Source organism: Pseudophryne corroboree, chromosome 5 (genome assembly GCF_028390025.1).
Source record: "Pseudophryne corroboree isolate aPseCor3 chromosome 5, aPseCor3.hap2, whole genome shotgun sequence".
Lineage (NCBI taxonomy): Eukaryota > Metazoa > Chordata > Amphibia > Anura > Myobatrachidae > Pseudophryne > Pseudophryne corroboree.
This window is the reverse complement of record NC_086448.1, coordinates 751,428,176-751,453,693: the sequence shown is the minus strand read 5'-3', so window position 1 is coordinate 751,453,693 and position 25,518 is coordinate 751,428,176. Positions and strand designations below refer to the sequence as shown.

Sequence of the window (25,518 nt, the reverse complement as noted above, 5' to 3'; positions counted from 1 at the left end):
AGTGGCTTGCCAGTCTCTGTTCGGGGGGTATCTTTTTGTTTCCCCTGTATGTGGCTCATAACTCCGTCTCTGCGGACCTTGCTCCCAATGTCGTGTGTCGTGTCGTTGTCTAGGGGGTTGGTATGATCTTTGCGAATTTTTCGCTCTACAGTCTCGTGCTATGTGTCCCTGTTTATGACAAAAATAACATGTTACCACCTTTGACTTACCCACAGGGTTTGGTGATATAAACTAGTGATGAGCGCCTGAAATTTTTCGGGTTTTGTGTTTTGGTTTTGGGTTCGGTTCCGCGGCCGTGTTTTGGGTTCGACCGCGTTTTGGCAAAACCTCACCGAATTTTTTTTGTCGGATTCGGGTGTGTTTTGGATTCGGGTGTTTTTTTCAAAAAACCCTAAAAAACAGCTTAAATCATAGAATTTGGGGGTCATTTTGATCCCATATTATTATTAACCTCAAAAACCATAATTTCCACTCATTTTCAGTCTATTCTGAATACCTCACACCTCACAATATTATTTTTAGTCCTAAAATTTGCACCGAGGTCGCTGGATGACTAAGCTAAGCGACCCTAGTGGCCGACACAAACACCTGGCCCATCTAGGAGTGGCACTGCAGTGTCACGCAGGATGTCCCTTCCAAAAAACCCTCCCCAAACAGCACATGACGCAAAGAAAAAAAGAGGCGCAATGAGGTAGCTGTGTGAGTAAGATTAGCGACCCTAGTGGCCGACACAAACACCGGGCCCATTTAGGAGTGGCACTGCAGTGTCACGCAGGATGTCCCTTCCAAAAAACCCTCCCCAAACAGCACATGACGCAAAGAAAAAAAGAGGCGCAATGAGGTAGCTGTGTGAGTAAGATTAGCGACCGTAGTGGCCGACACAAACACCGGGCCCATTTAGGAGTGGCACTGCAGTGTCACGCAGGATGTCCCTTCCAAAAAACCCTCCCCAAACAGCACATGACGCAAAGAAAAAAAGAGGCGCAATGAGGTAGCTGTGTGAGTAAGATTAGCGACCCTAGTGGCCGACACAAACACCGGGCCCATCTAGGAGTGGCACTGCAGTGTCACGCAGGATGGCCCTTCCAAAAAACACTCCCCAAACAGCACATGACGCAAAGAAAAAAAGAGGCGCAATGAGGTAGCTGACTGTGTGAGTAAGATAAGCGACCCTAGTGGCCGACACAAACACCGGGCCCATTTAGGAGTGGCACTGCAGTGTCACGCAGGATGTCCCTTCCAAAAAACCCTCCCCAAACAGCACATGACGCAAAGAAAAATAAAAGAAAAAAGAGGTGCAAGATGGAATTGTCCTTGGGCCCTCCCACCCACCCTTATGTTGTATAAACAAAACAGGACATGCACACTTTAGCCAACCCATCATTTCAGTGACAGGGTCTGCCACACGACTGTGACTGATATGACGGGTTGGTTTGGACCCCCCCAAAAAAAGAAGCAATTAATCTCTCCTTGCACAAACTGGCTCTACAGAGGCAAGATGTCCACCTCATCATCATCCTCCGATATATCACCGTGTACATCCCCCTCCTCACAGATTATCAATTCGTCCCCACTGGAATCCACCATCTCAGCTCCCTGTGTACTTTGTGGAGGCAATTGCTGCTGGTCAATGTCTCCGCGGAGGAATTGATTATAATTCATTTTAATGAACATCATCTTCTCCACATTTTCTGGATGTAACCTCGTACGCCGATTGCTGACAAGGTGAGCGGCGGCACTAAACACTCTTTCGGAGTACACACTTGTGGGAGGGCAACTTAGGTAGAATAAAGCCAGTTTGTGCAAGGGCCTCCAAATTGCCTCTTTTTCCTGCCAGTATAAGTATGGACTGTGTGACGTGCCTACTTGGATGCGGTCACTCATATAATCCTCCACCATTCTTTCAATGGTGAGAGAATCATATGCAGTGACAGTAGACGACATGTCCGTAATCGTTGTCAGGTCCTTCAGTCCGGACCAGATGTCAGCATCAGCAGTCGCTCCAGACTGCCCTGCATCACCGCCAGCGGGTGGGCTCGGAATTCTGAGCCTTTTCCTCGCACCCCCAGTTGCGGGAGAATGTGAAGGAGGAGATGTTGACAGGTCGCGTTCCGCTTGACTTGACAATTTTCTCACCAGCAGGTCTTTCAACCCCAGCAGACTTGTGTCTGCCGGAAAGAGAGATCCAAGGTAGGCTTTAAATCTAGGATCGAGCATGGTGGCCAAAATGTAGTGCTCTGATTTCAACAGATTGACCACCCGTGAATCCTTGTTAAGCGAATTAAGGGCTCCATCCACAAGTCCCACATGCCTAGCGGAATCGCTCCGTGTTAGCTCCTCCTTCAATGTCTCCAGCTTCTTCTGCAAAAGCCTGATGAGGGGAATGACCTGACTCAGGCTGGCAGTGTCTGAACTGACTTCACGTGTGGCAAGTTCAAAGGGCAGCAGAACCTTGCACAACGTTGAAATCATTCTCCACTGCGCTTGAGACAGGTGCATTCCACCTCCTATATCGTGCTCAATTGTATAGGCTTGAATGGCCTTTTGCTGCTCCTCCAACCTCTGAAGCATATAGAGGGTTGAATTCCACCTCGTTACCACTTCTTGCTTCAGATGATGGCAGGGCAGGTTCAGTAGTTTTTGGTGGTGCTCCAGTCTTCTGTACGTGGTGCCTGTACGCCGAAAGTGTCCCGCAATTCTTCTGGCCACCGACAGCATCTCTTGCACGCCCCTGTCGTTTTTTAAATAATTCTGCACAACCAAATTCAAGGTATGTGCAAAACATGGGACGTGCTGGAATTTGCCCATATTTAATGCACACACAATATTGCTGGCGTTGTCCGATGCCACAAATCCACAGGAGAGTCCAATTGGGGTAAGCCATTCCGCGATGATCTTCCTCAGTTGCCGTAAGAGGTTTTCAGCTGTGTGCGTATTCTGGAAAGCGGTGATACAAAGCGTAGCCTGCCTAGGAAAGAGTTGGCGTTTGCGAGATGCTGCTACTGGTGCCGCCGCTGCTGTTCTTGCGGCGGGAGTCCATACATCTACCCAGTGGGCTGTCACAGTCATATAGTCCTGACCCTGCCCTGCTCCACTTGTCCACATGTCCGTGGTTAAGTGGACATTGGGTACAGCTGCATTTTTTAGGACACTGGTGACTCTTTTTCTGAGGTCTGTGTACATTTTCGGTATCGCCTGCCTAGAGAAATGGAACCTAGATGGTATTTGGTACCGGGGACACAGTACCTCCAACAAGTCTCTAGTTGGCTCTGCAGTAATGATGGATACCGGAACCACGTTTCTCACCACCCAGGATGCCAAGGCCTCAGTTATCCGCTTTGCAGTAGGATGACTGCTGTGATATTTCATCTTCCTCGCAAAGGACTGTTGGACAGTCAATTGCTTGGTGGAAGTAGTAAAAGTGGTCTTACGACTTCCCCTCTGGGATGACCATCGACTCCCAGCAGCAACAACAGCAGCGCCAGCAGCAGTAGGCGTTACACGCAAGGATGCATCGGAGGAATCCCAGGCAGGAGAGGAATCGTCAGAATTGCCAGTGACATGGCCTGCAGGACTATTGGCATTCCTGGGGAAGGAGGAAATTGACACTGAGGGAGTTGGTGGGGTGGTTTGCGTGAGCTTGGTTACAAGAGGAAGGGATTTACTGGTCAGTGGACTGCTTCCGCTGTCACCCAAAGTTTTTGAACTTGTCACTGACTTATTATGAATGCGCTGCAGGTGACGTATAAGGGAGGATGTTCCGAGGTGGTTAACGTCCTTACCCCTACTTATTACAGCTTGACAAAGGGAACACACGGCTTGACACCTGTTGTCCGCATTTCTGTTGAAATACCTCCACACCGAAGAGCTGATTTTTTTGGTATTTTCACCAGGCATGTCAACGGCCATATTCCTCCCACGGACAACAGGTGTCTCCCCGGGTGCCTGACTTAAACAAACCACCTCACCATCAGAATCCTCCTGGTCAATTTCCTCCCCAGCGCCAGCAACACCCATATCCTCCTCATCCTGGTGTACTTCAACACTGACATCTTCAATCTGACTATCAGGAACTGGACTGCGGGTGCTCCTTCCAGCACTTGCAGGGGGCGTGCAAATGGTGGAAGGCGCATGCTCTTCACGTCCAGTGTTGGGAAGGTCAGGCATCGCAACCGACACAATTGGACTCTCCTTGTGGATTTGGGATTTCGAAGAACGCACAGTTCTTTGCGGTGCTACTGCTTTTGCCAGCTTGAGTCTTTTCATTTTTCTAGCGAGAGGCTGAGTGCCTCCATCCTCATGTGAAGCTGAACCACTAGCCATGAACATAGGCCAGGGCCTCAGCCGTTCCTTGCCACTCCGTGTGGTAAATGGCATATTGGCAAGTTTACGCTTCTCCTCCGACAATTTTATTTTAGGTTTTGGAGTCCTTTTTTTACTGATATTTGGTGTTTTGGATTTGACATGCTCTGTACTATGACATTGGGCATCGGCCTTGGCAGACGACGTTGCTGGCATTTCATCGTCTCGGCCATGACTAGTGGCAGCAGCTTCAGCACGAGGTGGAAGTGGATCTTGATCTTTCCCTAATTTTGGAACCTCAACATTTTTGTTCTCCATATTTTAATAGGCACAACTAAAAGGCACCTCAGGTAAACAATGGAGATGGATGGATACTAGTATACAATTATGGATGGACTGCCGAGTGCCGACACAGAGGTAGCTACAGCCGTGAACTACCGTACTGTACTGTGTCTGCTGCTAATATAGACTGGTTGATAAAGAGATGTAGTAGTATGTATGTATAAAGAAGAAAAAAAAACCTCGGGTAGGTGGTATACAATTATGGACGGACTGCCGAGTGCCGACACAGAGGTAGCTACAGCCGTGAACTACCGTACTGTACTGTGTCTGCTGCTAATATAGACTGGTTGATAAAGAGATGTAGTAGTATGTATGTATAAAGAAGAAAGAAAAAAAAAACCACGGGTAGGTGGTATACAATTATGGACGGACTGCCGAGTGCCGACACAGAGGTAGCTACAGCCGTGGACTACCGTACTGTACTGTGTCTGCTGCTAATATAGACTGGTTGATAAAGAGATGTAGTAGTATGTATGTATAAAGAAGAAAAAAAAAAAACCTCGGGTAGGTGGTATACAATTATGGACGGACTGCCGAGTGCCGACACAGAGGTAGCTACAGCCATGGACTACCGTACTGTACTGTGTCTGCTGCTAATATAGACTGGTTGATAAAGAGATGTAGTAGTATGTATGTATAAAGAAGAAAGAAAAAAAAAACACGGGTAGGTGGTATACAATTATGGACGGACTGCCGAGTGCCGACACAGAGGTAGCTACATCCGTGGACTACCGTACTGTACTGTGTCTGCTGCTAATATAGACTGGTTGATAAAGAGATGTAGTAGTATGTATGTATAAAGAAGAAAGAAAAAAAAACCTCGGGTAGGTGGTATACAATTATGGACGGACTGCCGAGTGCCGACACAGAGGTAGCTACAGCCGTGAACTACCGTACTGTACTGTGTCTGCTGCTAATATAGACTGGTTGATAAAGAGATGTAGTAGTATGTATGTATAAAGAAGAAAGAAAAAAAAACCACGGGTAGGTGGTATACAATTATGGACGGACTGCCGAGTGCCGACACAGAGGTAGCTACAGCCGTGAACTACCGTACTGTACTGTGTCTGCTGCTAATATAGACTGGTTGATAAAGAGATGTAGTAGTATGTATGTATAAAGAAGAAAGAAAAAAAAACCTCGGGTAGGTGGTATACAATTATGGACGGACTGCCGAGTGCCGACACAGAGGTAGCTACAGCCGTGAACTACCGTACTGTACTGTGTCTGCTGCTAATATAGACTGGTTGATAAAGAGATGTAGTAGTATGTATGTATAAAGAAGAAAGAGTGTGCACTGTTTAATTTTAATATAATATGTACTCCTGGCTCCTGCTATAACCTATAACTGGCACTGCAGTGCTCCCCAGTCTCCCCCACAATTATAAGCTGTGTGAGCTGAGCACAGTCAGATATATATACATAGATGATGCAGCACACTGGGCTGAGCAGTGCACACAGATATGGTATGTGACTGAGTCACTGTGTGTATCGTTTTTTTCAGGCAGAGAACGGATATATTAAATAAAACTGCACTGTCTGGTGGTCACTGTGGTCAGTCACTAGTAAACTCTGCACTCTCTACACTTCTACAGTACTCCTAAGCTCCAGTAAATCAGGTCAATCTCTCTCTCTCTCTCTCTCTTCTAATCTAAATGGAGAGGACGCCAGCCACGTCCTCTCCCTATCAATCTCAATGCACGTGTGAAAATGGCGGCGACGCGCGGCTCCTTATATAGAATCCGAGTCTCGCGAGAATCCGACAGCGTCATGATGACGTTCGGGCGCGCTCGGGTTAACCGAGCAAGGCGGGAGGATCCGAGTCTGCTCGGACCCGTGAAAAAAACCATGAAGTTCGGGCGGGTTCGGATTCAGAGAAACCGAACCCGCTCATCTCTAATATAAACACAGGCTGTTTTGTGGTCAGGGCCTGTATACTTACTGACATTAACTTATCACCTTGCGACTCCCTGTGTCTGGTGATATTCCGGTCGTGATCAATAGCAGCCTCTCTCAAAGTAGCCACCGACAGACCTCGCCAACATGGTTGTGTGGTCTGTACCCTAGTCTTTAATGCCTCTTTTAAACCATCCATTAGCACAGATACTGCTACTTCTTGATGATTTGCATTGGTCCTAATGTCCTCTATGCCAGTGTACTTTGCCATTTCTAATAATGCCCGGTGAAAATAATCAGCAGCTGTTTCTGATTCTTTTTGTTTAATGGAAAAAATTCTATTCCATTTGGCTACAGCTGGGAAATACTCCTTTAACTGTAAATTTATTCTTTTTACGTTATCTTTGTTGTACACATCTGTAAGAGGTACATCCTGATCCAGTCCACAGTCAGCTAAAAATTGAGCTGCGTCGACATTGGAGGGTAAACATGCCCTCAGCAATACCTGCCAATCTTTGTTATTGGGCTCTAAAGTGTTTCCTAGGTCTCTGATGTATTTTTGGCTAGCAACTAAGTCTTTTCTGGGGTCAGGGAATTCAGACACTATGGTCCTTAATTCCATTCGGGAAAACGGGCTGTACATGGCAATGTTCCTAACAGGAGTGACTCCTGAAGTGTCCGTTTTCCCATTTGGCACTACTATTACCTTAACAGGATTAACTCTAACAACATCATTCTGTGTAGGTTCTACAGTCTGTGGTGAAATAGTCTCAGCATAGTGTATGGTGCCGTACTTACCCGTTGATACGACCTCACCTGTCCCTCCGCTAGGGGGCTTTGTTACTAATCTTATGGGTTGGGCCGTGCCTACTGTCGTTTCTGATATGGTGGCTGCTAGAGAGAGCGCCGATATTGTTGCCGATTCGTCTTCCTGATCACACTCCTGGGGAAAGTTCAAAACAGGGTACAACTTGCACGGGTTAATACTTGCATGGGTTAACTTATTAACATTATCCTTAACATTTATACAGTTGCTAAGTGCCTGTTTGTTACCCCCTGATGCGTCATTCTCCGCAACCAATTTCTCTCCTGGTATGTATGGTGGCGGCGGGGCCGTGGCTATCAGTTTTCTGATAGGGCCAGATCCCGCCTCCTGAGCCAATCCTCTCTGTATTTCACCCTCCTGTTGCCATAGCTGCAAATAATCATAATGTTGGATTCGTCTCTTTGCTGATTTAATGAGACATATCCTTCTCCTTAAATTCGTTAACACTTCTGGGCTGAAGCTACCTACTCTTGGGAATTTCTCCCCGTCATGTACAGTCATTTTCTCCCATTCATCACATAAAATTTCTGTGTGCCTTCCGTATTTTTCACACATTACGTACCTTGCCGACCCGACTGGTCGGTTTACAGAATCAACCCGAACCGAGGTTGATCGCCCCCTTCTTGAACAACTGGCCCCCATAATTTGCAGGTGTTGCTAACCCTTAAAAAAACCAAAATATTCAAAGATAGGTTGACGGTGAAGTTTACCGAGCACCTCACTCACTCGCCCACGCCGACCAATATGCCCACACACTGATATAGTGCTGGCGTACTCGACCCAGGGCCCCTATTAACCTGAGTTTACTGGAACATGTGGGTGTGATCCGAAGAGCATTAACCCTTTCCAGTAAAGGTGGGGTTGTCGGATAATTCCTGAGTGACCAGAGAATTTCCCTTTTTGGTTAAAATAAATAATTACACAAATCACGTTAGAATGTACAAATAGCGTTTATGACCCGGTTTGTACACAAATGGTACTGGTCAGGTTACTAACTAATGCACACAATTACGTGCGGTACAATCGTTCAGTACATAAGCAACTAATCTTATGTACGGAGCGACCAGTGGAATCGACATTCAGCAGCTGCGAATTCCTTCAGCCTGAGCTTTGTTTTCCTATATGGGTGTCGCACCAACCCTTATTTGGTGTTGTGCCTTGTTTCTATAGCGGACTTCCTTGTCTGCTGTACCTGGACCTCCTGGTCTGTTATGCGACCTCCTGGTCTGTTACAGTATGACCTCCTGGTCTGCTACACTCTAATGCTCAAATTTTATATATGTTTAACCAGAGATGCCTCCCTAGCCATCATGTATGTCACTTACACGTATGTACCTTCACGAGAACTCGATGATTTCTGTGGTTCAATCCCCAAAATTGTAAAACTTAAAAACACTCACTCATCACATACACACTTTTGTTTCTATTTCTATTTCTGCGCAGAAATTTTTCTTTAGACCAGATGTGTTGTAAATTTGGAGAAGGATCTGTTAATTTAAATTTCGGATTTAAAATAGATTTGCGCTACTTATCGCCTGATGCGCTATTTATCGCCTGTTGCGCTACTTATCGCCTGTTGCGCTACTTATCGCCTGTTGCGCTACTTATCGCGCCTGTTGCGCTATTTAAAAATCAACACTATCGTGTGACTTGAGTTACGTGGGCGTACCCAGACGCTCCGTTGCGTAATTTACGCTGCGTGCGTCGGCCTTTGCGTACGCGAGTCTCAGCCCTTTGTTAGAGACACGTGTACACAAAGCCAATGTCCACCGTAACACAACTAACACGTTTATCAATGTAGATGATCCTCGATCGTCTACCGCGCAACACACCAATCTCTCCTTTTACCTTTAGGTAGAGCTGCGTGTGCTTTATACTTTATCCCTTAACGCATTACTTTTACACTTTAACTATGAAATAGCGACAAATCTCTCTTAGCACGTTTTATCAATTATAAAATGGCAAACAGGAGAGTGATATATGAAAATACACGAATGAAAAAGAAATGCAGATATGTGCGTGTGTACGCAAGACAGAAATAAACAGTTTTAAAAGACACTAGCGTGTTGTTCTTACCTCCGGTTCCGGATTCCTTCAGCACCCTTTACTAAGCGAAGCAGACGCTTATCCCGTCAGCACTGCGAAGAATATGATCTCCCGCCCTTTGCTGATGGATAATGTCTGCTGAAATTACCTAGCAGAGATATGTGAAGGACAGGACGAGCCGCCAATTGATAAAGCTAAATATTTATCTTATATAAAACCCTTTATGAGGTCTAAGAACACTGTACGCTATTTACGTATGGAGTACCGTAAGGGTACGCTCGTTGCGTAACGATCGCTTAGCCGTGGTCGAGACGCTTAAGCGTCACGTTCGCTCACGGCCAAGAGATCACAGGCAGGCACGCTATTGGCTGCCGACTAACGTAATGATTCGCTATAGCGTAGCGGACGCTCGGGACCACGAGGAGATCACCAGCGGCGCTGACGCTCACAATGTTAAACCTTTATATCTAAACCATAAACAATGTAATATGCTGTAAAACCTTAGTGTAGAGATAGGGTGTAGATGCAACACAGTGTAACCTTATTAACTTAAAAGCTGTTTGAGCGTCACCGACGCTCTGAGAATACTGAACACTATAAGAAATACACAGATACCGTGCTTAGGGTCCAACGCCTAATATATATATATTATGAATGTTATACTTGCAAAAGAATTAATACAATACAAGTCATACACTACAATATAACATAGACTACCTAACCAGATAACTACACATGAAATACAATACAATACTATTACGTTTAAGAGAATACGAGAGAAAGAGAAGAGAGAGAGAAATGGCCCATAACCACAAGAAAGACAATATGATTGCGGAGAAAACTTACGCACAAAGGAAACGATCGCATGTGCCTCTGGACATCCAGCTCCCGATTTTCAGCAATGATAACCGTTGAAGAGTGAGAGCTGGATGTGATCGGCTTGTCTATTTATGCCCCACACACAATACAATTCAATGGTCCCTACAATCTCATTGTTCATTGGACACAGGAATTCCTCCTCGCATTATAACAAAAGGTCATAGGTTGATTCATACAGGTGGGCTGTGACTATTTCCAACAGCTCAGGTGGGAGGGAAACTGGGTTTCCCGCCGCATGGATAAGTAAGTGCAAATACAGTAAATGTTCATAAACTTCTTATGTCCATAACTATTCGCACGAGCGATTAATCCGCTTCAAACCAACACCGGAATATTGCTAATTAAATACTCTTCTGATGGGTACTAAACACCACTGTATTACTCCTGTCTGACCCTTCGTATCAACAAAGAGGGATTTCTCTGTTCACGAACATTCTATATTAACCAAACTTTCAGAATCTATCAAAGGGACCATGATCTATAAAATACATTATATAGTGAAAATATGTAACGATTGAGTCGCACGCTACGATCACATAAACTCTACCGTAAATACGCATACCGTGCGCCTGCGGGTGCCCGCGACTGTGAGTATGCGCACGTACGGGAGAGCGTACGCATGCGCAGCACGGACCTGTGTGAGGTGCAAATATGGTAGTGTGCATAGAGATATTTTTCTGACTTTGACACCTCACAGGGGATGCGGTCAATTTACCTACAGTCAAAATCCTGACGGTCAATATCCCCACAAGGACAAAATCTCGACATGGTCAAAATACCGACATTTAAAATGTCGACAAGTCAAAAAGTTGACATGAGCTTTTCATGATTTTTTTCATTGAAACCGAATTGTTCATACTTTACCATCCCAGTGGACCTGGAGGGGGAATATAATAGAGCGCAGCAAGGCACCGTGCTCGAAGCTGTGAGGGGACGTGGTACTTTTATGGTGTCCTTGTCAACCTATGTCGACATATACACAAAAAATCAATGAAATGTTGGTATTTTGACCTTGTCGGTATTTTAAATGTCGGCATTTTGGCCTTGTCGGGATTTTGACCGTCGGTCAATTGTTGTCGGTATTTTGATCGTTGGGATTTTGATTGTATATATTTCTGAACCCTTTTGATTGAGGTAGTACTGAACCCCTTCAAAGTGTGCTCCCTGCTGTGCAAATGGACTCACTGGTTTTCCCCTAAGGGCCTTATATTGCACACAAAAAGGAAATCTGATACATTTTGCAGATGACACATGGAACTTTTATAAATGCAATCAGTTTCATATAGAGGAATTGTCATGCGGTAAACAGAATAGTCTATAGTAATTTCATATTCTGACGATGGATTCAGTTTAGTTGCAGTTATGTTTGCAGAACCTCCAGTAATAATTAGGCACTTGGTACTACTATAGAAGTTAAAGAGGTAAAATCCAATTAGCAGGCTACTGTGAGGAGCAGTAATAGCTTTGCAGACTGGTTGTGAAGTCTGATGTAGCCATGAGAAGTGAGTCACACTGACCTCCGTGGGCTGCTCTGTACACAGTTACACACTGCTTATGAAAACAGAACATGGGAGTCGTGGTTCACTTACTAAAGCTGGGTACACACTAGCAGATATATCTGCAGTTCAATCAATCTGCAGATATATCTGCAGATGGTGGTTGTTCATACACACAGAAAGATGCGCCAATTAATCTTAAAGATATATCTGCTGTTAAATCTATCTGAAGCTATATATGCAGATGGGGATTGTTCATAACTTCATACACACTGAAAGATGCACTAATATATCTGCAGATATATTGGTCATCTGCTGTTTTGCACAGCAGATGCAATATATCTGTGAAAGACGTCTTTCACAGACATATTGCTTGTACACACCTGCAGATCAGCAAAAGATATATTGGACAACCAACTGATTGGCCAATATATCTGCCAGTGTGTACCCAGCATAACTCACATTCCAGCTACTGATTCCTACACACTCTTACTCCAAGGATATCGGCCCTCATTCCGAGTTGTTCGCTCGCTAGCAGTTTTTAGCAGCCGTGCAAACGCTATGCCGCCGCCCTCTGGGAGTGTATCTTAGCTTAGCAGAAGTGCGAACAGTTCTATCGCAGAGCGGCTACAAATTTATTTTGTGCAGTTTCAGTGTAGCTCAAAACCTACTCAGCGCTTGCGATCACTTCAGACCATTCTGTTCCGGATTTGACGTCACAAACACGCCCTGCGTTCGGCCAGCCACGCCTGCGTTTTTCCTGGCACGCCTGCGTTTTTCCGAACACTCCCTGAAAACGGTCAGTTGCCACCCAGAAACGCCCACATCATGTCAATCACTCTGCGGCAGCCAGTGCGACTGAAATGCATTGCTAGATTCTGTGTAAAACTACATCGGTCGTTGTACTCGTACGTCGCGCGTGCGCATTGTGCCGCATACGCATGCGCAGAACTGCCATTTTTTAGCCTGATCGCTGCGCTGCGAACAAATGCAGGTAGCGATCAACTCGGAATGACCACCATCATTAGCAACAGAGGCAGAGAAACCATATTTACTGTCTGTAGACAATACCACGCTGTGACTGCTGCTCCCCAAATTCTTTGGGTCAAAGAGATGTGTTCAGTGAGGTAAAGGAAACTTGTAGCCTTAAAACCCCCAAAAAGACACCGTACAGTGACAGATAAAGGTTTTTTCAGCCTTCCTGCCCAGTGTGCAACAGAAGCAGCATACAGCAAGCTCCACTTAACAATTATTAATTATTATTATTATTATTATTCTGTTTTTATTTTTTGCACATGGTTTTTATTTTTAACTGTCAATTTTTATTCAGTTTTATTTTAAACCGAATAGAAATCGGTTTACAGAACCCCTAATCAAAAGTGGGAGGGAGAGAGGGATGAAGGTAGGTTGTCCCTGTTTTGGGGATGGTGGCTCTGTCAGTGAGGAGGAGAAGAGGGGGTGCCACCATTAGGACCTGTTAGAGTGCTACACTAAATGTCAGGTGTGGTCCAACCAGTGCTTTTTTAGGACTGACACCTTTTTGGGGATGGGGGTCTAAGTTGTAATTCTTATAATTATAAAAACAGTGACATCATTTCAGAAATGAATAAAATAGGCAGGGTGTAGAAGTTACTACTGTAAATCCTGTGTCAATATGTAAATTGAAGTGAGCACCTTTTTCCTGAGTACTACTGGTGCCTTTTTCATAGAAATAAAACATTGGGTCTAACTGATGTCTGTTTCTATTGGTTAGTACCTGTAACATTGCCTTGCTGGCTGTACCCAGCCCAAGGCCATATTGAAGGATGTGTGACCAGTGCTGATGCCCAGGGTGCAAGGCCAAGGGGATGGCACAGTTGCTTCCCCAATAGTATCCATGTGCAGCTAGAAAGGCGGAAGACGCGTCAATAGGTTGTGCCCGACAACGATCTGTACCCAGTGCCCCAGGGCGGGAGGTGCCTGCACAGTGCGCCATTGCGCCCTGCTATGACTTTGACCCAGTCTCCTTGTAGGGGTAGATCATATTCATAGTAGGAGACTTTACAACATGCTTGCCTACTGTCCCAATATGTCCAGGATGGGTTACGGTCGTTAGATCGACACAACTTAGGTCGACACTCATTATGTTGACCACTGAAGGTCGACATGGCCGTTAGGTCGACATGTACTAGGTCAACAGGTCGACATGAGTTTTTCACATTTTTTTTCTTCATTTTTTCTGGATTTTTTTATACTTAGCGATCCACGTGGACAACGATTGCGAGCCATGCGAGGGGACACGGTGCACTTAATTGGGTTCCCATTCACTTTACGGAGAAAACGACACCAAAAACAGTCAAAAACCTCATGTTGACCTTTTGACCTGTCGACCTAGTACATGTCGACCTAATGCCCATGTCGACCTATTGTCCTTGTCGACCTAATGCATGTCGACCTTCCATAGTCGACCTAATGACTGTCGACCTAAGTTGTGTTTATCCAACGACCCATACACTCCAGGACACCCCCAAATTAAGGGGAGAATTCCTGGGAGAGCAGGGGACTTTCCCAGATCCAACAGAGAGCTCTAATGCAGGCATGTCCAAACTGTGGCCCTCCAGCTGATGTGAAACTACATATCTGTCAGAGAATGCTAAAGCTGTGTCAGGGCATGCTGGGATGTGTAGTTTCTCAACAGCTGGAGGGCCGCAGTTTGGACATGCCTGTTCTAATGAATCACATCAGCAAGGCCCTGCCCCTAGATGTTTCTCTGAGATGCTTTACAATTTGAAGTCTATGTTATAAATAATAATAATAATAATAATTTTATTTATATAGCGCTCTTTCTCCAATAGGACTCAAGGCGCTTAACAGATACATAGCATAATATAGTACAGAAAATAATGAAGTACATTTTCATAAAATACAGAAGCATGAAGATACTAAAAGGGACATTATGGAAATGCTTGAGTAAAAATAACTTTGAAATGAATGTCAGTGTTATATTTAACAATGGGAAAAGCTGAAATTGTTTTTGAACTTGTAGTCCTATGTTTTAAAGAAGGAATCAGGTGGGAGGGACTGGGGTGGAGCATCACAAATTGTGTCATTGCAGCCCCGCCCCCTTTTATGTTTTGTTGGTATTCCTAGCTTAGCGTGGGTGGGACAAGAGTGGAGCAACGTGAATCACATCATCGCGGCCACGCCCCCAGTGACGGTTGATGATGTAATTCATAGCCAATCACATCATCAATGCCTGCATCCCGCCCCCTTCACAATAGGCAGGATGAGGCAGAGTTGCCCACTTAACTGGGAGGCGGCAGACTTTCCACAATTTTGGGGAGTCTCCCGGATCTTTATGAATAAATTATATTTAGTGGTCAGTTAAGAACTTTTTTTTCTTGTTACTTAATAAAAATTGCATTTAAATGATCCAGTTACTGAAAGACGTGAAAGAGCAGTTTAAATGAGTCATCACCTCAGAGGAATTTCCTTGGACAAATATTTAACGAACCAGATAATAACATTTTCCTATTTTCACATCTTCTAGTAGCTATCAACACATTACAGTTACCCAGGAACAAATGGAAATTGTAACTGAGAGCATAGTAAATATACTGTAATATAAATGATGTACGTGCCACACAAGTCTGTCATTATTCGCTGATGCATTGCTGCCTAGTGACGAATGAACCTGTACATCAGAGTCATTTTAGAAATGGATAATGTAGAGAATTTCTGAAAAAATCTCGGCAATGGTAAAAATGTGTTGTAGGAAACAGCTGCAGCTAAGTCTTCCCTTTATATTTCCACGTTAGTCACGATATGTGTAGAGTTCAAACATCTCTTATCCTTCGTTATACAAACAACTAATTGGAGCGAGTTTTCTTGTTCTAGCTCAAGAGACGTAAAACACAAAAGCCCCTTTAATACATACACTTCCGGGTTTGCATTATGTGCTGTTTTATTGATTGATACTTCGAAAGAGGAAGAGGTCGGAGTCAGTGGGCTGCAGCACCGACCACATAGTGTTATGATGTATGTAATATATGTGCTGGCTGGTTCTCCTGCAGCGCTGTGTCTGTCAGGCGCCGTTGCGGCACCCGGGACTCAGCTGTTTCACTCTACAAGGTTTACACCGGATGGCAAAAAGCCGGACAAACTTTGTCTGGCTTTTTGCCATCCGGCAGGGTCTTTCACACACAACGACTTTGAGCCGTGTGTAATCATGCGCAGCAGCAGCAGCGGCTAAAAAAACCCCCGGTGTGTGTGAAAGCTCCCCTTCACACACACGGTTCTCTGACTACAAAGACTGCATGGCTCCGGCCCGGCAGCCGGACGTTTCAGTGGATATTTCCGGCTGCAACCCGGTAGCCTGGCCAGGGACCGTGCCGTGTGAAAGGACCCTACACCTTACATTATTAATTACAATACCGGCACGAGAAAAAGCTATCCGGCTTTTTCCCGCCCGGCAAAAGCCGCCGAGTGTGAAACAGCCCTAAGGCTTCACACTCATAAACTCTCCATGACCCAAGCACTCACGCTCCTTGCACACCAACTTATCTATAAATAATACACGGACAACAATGGCTGCGGTGAAATGGGTCAGCTTTTTTATTGAGAGGGATCAGCTATTTAGATTTTAAAACTAACTAATGTATGGCAGCAGGGAAAGAACGGCCTAGTACAAGTCAAAGTAAAATAATAAACGTTGATAACTCGGGCCAACTGCCCGACAGGCAAGGACGAACCAACTGCCCCTTTCCTTGCCCGTCTGACTCGCGAAGGCGGACCAACTGCCCAAGCCATGCGGGGACAACACCACAAACTTATGAGGCCATCTGCCCACATCAGCATTGACTTGAGGCAGCAGTTCAGCAATGCAGAAGGAGAAAGGAGGGCCCACCTGGTCAGGTGATGCCCTCCGGTCTGCCTAATTGACCACGCCCATACTCCTACGTGACCGAACTGCCCCCCAGGGGAAATTAACCTATACCTAATTAACCAATACCTAAGCCGTTCTGAAACCGGCCACACAACAATCCACTCAATAAACAGCCGACACAAATAACAGCACTAAAACCAACAGTAAAAAGGGGAGGCACGGGTGGGTAACGTCCAGCAACGAAGAGGCTGAGTTGCCAGAAAATTCCTTACTTAGCTCCCTAAACTACCTCCCACATCTACCTAAACCAATCACGGGCCTATCAACCAATTTTAACCCCTCCCAGCAAAAAAGCTAACCCTTCGTGTGCCTGCAAGAGCATGAGATCACTGGGCCAGGAGGTTTATGACACTCCTGTGATAAAGCTGATTATCTTTACAGGAATGAAAGCTATACCTTAAACATACCTTAAATACACTTTAAACCTTTAGCCGCTGCGGCCGCTATACTTAATTCACACTCTACGCACCTTTTACGCTGTTAGCGTACAGAGTCCCGTACAGTGAACGGACTTTGCGTACACACGCCGCGCTGACGGTACAAAGTACTCACAGCGCGTACACACCCAGAGATACACTTTTAACCTTCTACAGCAATGCAATGCAATAATAATACACTTTAAACCTTAGCAGGGCAATGAGGACACGACACCAATTGTGATTTTTACCGCTGGGTTCCGACACCACAGTGGATTATTTCTGAAAGGGAGTTTACAATACAAATTATACACTACAATACAAGACAATATAACAGAATAATGGCTACAGTCAATGTACATACGTGATTGGAATCGCTTGCGCTACCCGGCCGGTCCCCGGTCATCTGATAGATAACTTTATGAGTCTTCTGGCAGGCCAGGCTGCAGAAGGCTTTTTTTATACAATTCTTCCAAAAGCAATACAATGGATACTGTAATCCCTTTGTCCATTGGACACAGGAATGCACTTTTACAGTACAGGAGAGGTCATAGGTCGATTTGAATAGGTGGGCGATGTCTTTCCCAACTGCTCTTGTGGGTGGTCTCCTCTGGATTCCCGCCGCATACATAATATACAGTAAATACAGTTTATATCTATATTCTGCTACTGCACATAACTATCCGCAGGAACATGCGATCTTCCGCAGACCAACACCGGAATGTTACCCTTAAAATATCCTACAGCTGGATACCAAACACCACCTTATAACCTTAGTCTGTCCCCTCTTATCCTGTAAAGGGGAATCCCTTTGTTCTGGAATCATTTAAACAGCTATAACTTTCTGATGTGGTGCAAGGAGACTATGTGTACATTGTGCACTATTTGGATTAAATATGTAATGTGTTTTGATGGCTCTCCACGCGTACACAAACTCTGCCGTAAATACCCATACCATGCGCCGATGCGCAGGACCGCGGGAGCGACCATACGCAAATTGCGGATATGTGCACGCACGGCAGAACAAGTGTGCATGTGTGTGCATGTGTGTGCAGTTTTTACGTGATGTCTGTTCTGCAATATTTTTCGACTTTGACAGTCCACCCTTTGGCAGTCACCAATAACTGCCACTATCTAATCACTAAACAGAAAAATATCTACACAATATCTACAGAAGTTTTGGATGGTCGGGGGAGAGTGGTAGGTAGGAAATGTATGACCTAGTGGGATAGTAAAAAGCATGTATGTATGATTCCGTGTCTGAGGGGCATGTATCATCGTGCCGTATATGTTCTAAATAAGCTTCGAGGTATTGCGAAGTATACATTAAATCCTTCTCATCCCGTACTAAGGGTCTGTAAATGGGCCAACAAACACTACCGAGCTCTTGTCGGATTGTTCCAACAAATGGGGTGCACATTTAGTTGATGATACACGGAGGGGAGACGTATGTGAGTGCTATTATATGTGGATATCACCTGTCGACTATGTGTGCTATTAACTGGAGGTTGCAGAGATGAAGATAAGACACATATCTAAAATACATTCACATAAACATTTACATAAACATTCTTGGGTAGGGCTGATGTCTTTTCCGGATGGGTGTATCTGGGCAGAGGGGGAGACAAAGTAAAAACGGGTGAAAGAAACAGGCCATGGAATTCATTTGCAATCCTTATCATAACACTGTCTCTATGGATGGGTCGTAAATTAAATCTGCTTCTATAACAATTCCCTCGCTCCTTAGACTCATCAAATTTGTGCCGTGCTTGCGCAGCGTCAGAATTCGAACACACCTAAATATCAAGCCAATAATTATGACGACTCCCAGGATACAAAGGAGAAACTTCCCAACACTCATAATAACATTTTGAGCCCACTCTCCTAATCCTGAGAACCAATTTCGTGGGTTCAACCATGAGACCCAGCTGGTCAGCTCATTACCCACAGCCGTCAGGGTAAGGTTGTGTCTCCTCCGGAACTCCCACTTCAACTGCAAGATATCGTCCATCTTTTGATCGATGATCTCTGTGGGGTCGTCAGTGCTGTTCGTGATATATGTACAGCACTTCACACCATATTGAGTTGCCAGAGTAACACAGTACCCACCCGTCACGGCTGTGATATAATTTAGGACCATCCTGTGCTGAATCAGTTCCGTCTTGTAAGCTTGTAACTCCCTTCCCGTATACCTGAAGGTGTCGTCATACATCTCAGTGATATTATCTATCAAGTTCGCTAGCGCACGGATATACCTATAATTTATAATTCCTCTGGCAGTACGGGTGATGTCTAATGTGAGAAGGAATTGAATCCCGGTGGATTCGTGGATCAAATCAGAGGCTACGTGCTCTGTCCTCTCTATGAGGTGTCTCTTGACGATGTGTTCACAGTGAGTATGAGTGTAAGGAGCCTGAGCACTGCGGTGAACATCTTTCATCTTATCATGGGTTATGGTCATGACCTCTGGCAACACTCTTCCAATATAACACAATCCCTCTGAGCTCGGGGCAAGCCACTTGTACGCCTTCCTCCCACATATGAAATAGGCATCATCGGGGAGAACATAGGGCACAGAATATGACATTACCATATTACAAACTTTCCAAGTGAAAAACCCAATCCCTAGTTCTCCCATCTGCTCATTACAAGTATCAGGCTGGATGATATGAGCACAGTACCCTGGTGATACTTCTCCAACCCACATGGTCTTGCTTCCTCGAGTATACCTATACCGGAAATACCTTCCACTGTTGGCTATTTGGCGTACAAGTTCAGAGTCTATGGGTATCCTATCAGCTCTGTGCGAGAAGGTCATTGTCTGGTTATTCCACGTCACTTCCCAATTTCCCGGTTTTCGGTAATTGGAAATATTGAAACATAATAAGGATCTATCTACATGATACTGGTGGAGCTTCAAACTAGGGGGCCTAGAAATATTGAATTTCTTGTCCACCGGTCTCCCACCCCGTAATTCGAGTACCTCATCTATTGCTAAAGGGTACGGTACTAATCCTGACTTGCTCTGACCTTGAGGTACTTGTGAGCACACCCAGCATTCTGTCTGGTTTAAGACCTTACCCACTAGTGAGTGGTAATCACTCAATGGATGATGGTCCATGTTGATATTAAGGCTGGACTGACATCTCTGGATGCACCCATCCTCGACTATGTTCTCACAATTCCTACAAATGCAATTTTCCTCAGAGAATAACCCTTCACAGTGCCTCTGAGCTCCCTGACTACCAGAGTGCTTTCTGATACTCGCCTTTGCTCGAGTGATGTGTTGCTCTTGAGATTCTACAAATCCATCCTCGCCATCAGAACCCATTCCAGATCCTTTCTCTACCTCTCTGGGACCCTCACCGAAACAGACTGTCCTGGTCAACAACAGGATTAACAGGAAAACCCGGAACGCAGTCTCTTGGGGTAGATCCATCTTGTTAAGGGAAGAGAAGGGAGACAAGAAGGGGGGGAGAAAGAGAAGAAGAGAAGGAGGGTAATGGGGGATGGAGAAAAAAAAACTGGTGCGACAACCGCCTCTGGTCTTGTTGTTCTCCGCGCTCAGGTGCCGTCTCAACAGTCCTGCCTCTCAACCTTTCCCGGAACAGACGCTCCAGTGATACGATGTTCTCTACACTCTGCTCTTTGTCACGGGTTCTCTCCGGGTCAGCGACCTTTCTGTAGGAAACATAAATCTTGCATTTCAATGTGTTTAACTGTTGTGTATTATCAGTTGTGTGAAGTAAACCATCTGTGGAAAGTGAAAAGAGAGGGGAAATAATAAAAAGAAAATTTGTCAGATTTGCGTTCACCATCAGGCTGTCACACTATCATGTATATCGGTATCTATGCACAGTCTCCCTTCACCAGTATTCCCATTCTCCACCCTTTGTGCATGACCAGGCACACTGATACTGGTGTCCCTATGCTGGTGAGATATACTGGGTTTGGGCAGAACTCTGAAAAGACCGAGTAGGCATGTGACGTTTGAACTGTAATCCTGTCGGTGAACGTAAGAGATGAAGAGGAAACTTTGAAGACAAATCACAGAGTTTAGTAACAGATAAGTTTGTAGAGGCAAAGAAGATTTTACAAAGTTTAACATCTGGATTGGGCACTACGGGGAATGATTCCCTAATCGGTCTGTTCCCCTAAAAAAAATTCTATGTGTGTTATATCTCTACTGGGACTATCCCAGCCATCAATCCAGTGTCTTGCCCATTCTAAGTTCATAGGGAACCCGGTATCTTTGAGATAATTTCCTCTACCTGTGATGGACATGCATCTAAAACAGTGAAATGCAACATTAGTCTTCGTGGGTATCTAACATATTTTGTGCTTCCTGGGTGGGAGCACTCTATATGTATACCATCTCTAACAAAACTCCTGTTAAGTTAATTAGAGGTCACTTCTGCTAGAGAGAGAAGCAGAAGTTTAGAGGCCTCCTCCTAACCCCAGTAAGTTCTGTCAAAAGGGTAAAGTTGCATTTATTCTGTTCTTCCCATTAACCAAATCTGTATTTTCTATATGGCTCGTGATTCCTTACTATATGTCCCTTGATCCCGTCTATGTGTTTAATAACATGGCTTGTTTTCTCTGTCTAGGGGTCTATATTGGCTATGTGTTCTACTACTCCTACAATCTCTGGCAAAATGCCCTTCCTTCCTACAAGTGTAGCATATTCTAGGTCTTTTCCAAACAGCAGGGGTCTGGGTTTTAGGCTGATGAGACTTTGGTGTAAGAGCCTGTATACTTTCAATCCTCAACCTCTCCTCCTGTTGTTTTCTACGCCTAACAATATTCTGGTGATGTTTAATTGCGCAATCTCTAAGACAAGCTACTATGACCCCTTTCCAATTAGGCAAAGATGTTTGTTGTACCCTGTCCCTTACTGTCTTATTGAGTCCGTCCATTAGCACAGAGACAGCCACTTCCCTATAATTCGCATCATTCCCTGTATCTGATACCCCAATGTATCTATCCATTATTTGCAGGGCCCGATGGAAATATTCAGATGTCATTTCATTTTCACTCTGTTTTATGGAGAAAATTCTTCTCCACTTAACGTGAATGGGGAAACACAACTCTAGTTGTCTATTAATTCGTTCTAAGTTCTCCTGATTGTTTTCGTCAGTCATAAGACTATCCGACTCTAACCTACAATCAGTGATACATTTTTGGGTGTCAATATTAGGGGGTAGGCATGCTTTTAAAAATATCCACCAGTGTTTGTTTGTCGGTTCATACGCATTACCCAGATCTCTGATGAATTTCTGACATCTGGCTAAATGCTTCCGAGGGTCGGGGAATTCTGAAATGATTGATCGCAGCTCATCTCTGGGCCACGGGCAATACATTGCATTATTCCTGGTGAGGACTACTCCCTGACTATCGGTTCCCCGAGTTACTATTTCCAAGACAGGGTGTAATCCTACCGTTCCGTTCCTAATCTGTTTACTGTGAGGTGTTGTTGTCTCTGTGCAATGAACTGTCTCACACTTACCGGTAGCTGTGACCTCACCAGTTCTTTCATTGGGGAATACTGTTACTGCTCTACCTGGTTGGACAGGCCCCACCTGAGTTTCCTGTAAAGTGACTGCTTGGAGGAGAGCTGGAATTTGGCTGGATCCTTCATCTTCTTGTGACCTATAACCTTGAAAAGACTTCAAAACAGGATACATCTTGCAAAAATTAGGGTTAATACATTGTTTTTGCATACTACTATCATTTACGGATATACCATTGACTGTAGCCATCTCTTCCCCTTCGACCTGTGTCGACAATGGTGTGTTTGTGTTCCCATTCCCGCTAGATTTTGAACCTGTTTTGCGAATTTGTTCTCTTTGCATATCCCCCTCCTCTTGCCATAAATTTAAACAATCTGTATGTCTAATCCTTTGTTTTCTTGATTTTATTAAACATATCCTTATCCTTAAATTCTGCAATACCTCTGGTTCAAAACTGCCCACTTTAGGGAATGGTACCCTATCTTTGTCAGTCATACGTTCCCATTCAGACAAAAAGTCTTCAATACTTTTTCCTTCAAACTTCGCTGACCCCATGGGCCACGGCTCTTCAACCTGAACCCTGGTTACAAAACGTCCCTTACTTGAGCAACTGGCTCCCATAATTGTGGGCCTTTTCCCACAAACACCAAAATACTCAATATAAGGTAACGGTGAAAGTTCTCCGAGCGCTCTTCACCCGCTCACCGCCCACGTTGGCCAGTACTACCATACACTGTCGATAACGAAGGCAATGTACCCAACTTAAGGCCCTATGTGACCTATATTTACTGGAAGTTTTTAGGAATAACTTACCCTTTCCAGTAAAGTATCGGCCGTTGGAGATTTTCCTGAGAGAGACCAGTGAAAACTCCCTATGGACTTTATTATACACAAATCACGCTTGCATATGCTCTATACAGCGCTGATGATACCGCGATTTTACACAAAAGCTCGTAAAAAGGATATCACGTTGCGCTATATATCGCACCCACAAACGCGCGGTCCAATCACACAGCGTATTGGTACTTGTTACTTATCTGCCGTACGACCACTGGAATCGATTTTCAGGCTGCGAAACCTCAGCCGGAGCGTATATTTAAAAAAACGATATGGGTCACAACACAATTCACAATTCCCTACCACGCTCCTGTAAGTCTGCTCACGACTTACGTATTAAACCTTATACTAACGTGAGTCAGCCGCCTCACGCCACCAAGTCTCCACTCACTTGATGTACCACACGACGAGATTCCGAATTCCGGGGTTCAAATTTCCACTCGCGCCTACGTTTGCTCACTCAAATACACTTTGGTTTTTCTGTACAGAAAATTATCATTCATTCGGATAAGCAGTTTTACTCCCAGAGGCAATACAGTAAATAAGAGTTTTATACTAAACTTTGGAAACTGGGCAATCTTGTGCTATTGTAGCGTGGCTACTGTCCCACCTTTAAACTAAACGAACTATCGTGTGGTTTTATTATGCGCACACAACGCTACGCAAGCTTGCGTAATTACGCAACCGTGCATACCTCTATGCCACGTGTGCGGCCTTGCCCCACGTGCACGTTTTGTGTACGCTGTCCTCACGTTCTATACCACGTGTACTTATGTGCGGACGCAATAAAACAACTCACACAATTTCTATAAATGTGAGCAATATTAACTATAATCGCTCACTTAACACGCCACAGTTTCTTTTCTGTATAAACCCTTATAACTAGGCCAGACTGTGTTTGTGTTTTACACTTACTTACTTAATATTTATATTATGAATCTAGCAATCAGTCCTATGGCAACAATGTGAGCGGGTGTACAAAGAGTATGGGTGTACGCTTTTGTTGGGTACGCATTTGGCGCCAAAAAAAATAAATTCACAGATTTTAATTAGCTTTTTTTTCTGTTTATCTTACGAGTTCTACCAGCATCTCTACAAACCATACAGAGCAGACACCATCTAATCAGCAATTAAGTAGGGTTTTCAGTGCCTCCACCGACCAAGAAAAGGATACGTAGGATACCTGTCCACCCTTATGCTGATAGATGAAGTCTGCTGTGACCTGTTAGGCAGTAAAAATGTGGAAAACCGGAGAGCCCCCAATTGATAAAGCTGATTATCTTTACAGGAATGAAAGCTATACCTTAAACATACCTTAAATACACTTTAAACCTTTAGCCGCTGCGGCCGCTATACTTAATTCACACTCTACGCACCTTTTATGCTATTAGCGTACAGAGTCCCGTACAGTGAACGGACTTTGCGTACACACGCCGCGCTGACGGTACAAAGTACTCACAGTGCGTACACACCCAGAGATACACTTTTAACCTTCTACAGCAATGCAATGCAATAATAATACACTTTAAACCTTAGCAGGGCAATGAGGACACGACACCAATTGTGATCTTTACCGCTGGGTTCCGACACCACAGTGGATTATTTCTGAAAGGGGGTTTACAATACAAATTATACACTACAATACAAGACAATATAACAGAATAATGGCTACAGTCAACGTACATACGTGATTGGAATCGCTTGTGCTACCCGGCCGGTCCCCGGTCATCTGATAGATAACTTTGTGAGTCTTCTGGCAGGCCAGGCTGCAGCAGGCTTTATTTATACAATTCTTCCAAAAGCAATACAATGGATACTGTAATCCCTTTGTCCATTGGACACAGGAATGCACTTTTACAGTACAGGAGAGGTCATATGTCGATTTGAATAGGTGGGCGATGTCTTTCCCAACTGCTCTTGTGGGTGGTCTCCTCTGGATTCCCGCTGCATACATAATATACAGTAAATACAGTTTATATCTATATTCTGCTACTGCACATAACTATCCGCAGGAACATGCGATCTTCCGCAGACCAACACCGGA

General features: G+C 44.7%; 1 protein-coding gene across 1 annotated transcript in view; it reads left to right on the top strand.

Annotated features, from left to right (window-relative positions):
* The window catches only part of LAPTM4B (lysosomal protein transmembrane 4 beta), a 242,808-nt gene that overhangs the window by 196,688 nt on the left and 20,602 nt on the right, over nt 1-25,518 (top strand). The gene's annotated exons all lie outside the window — the stretch shown is intronic.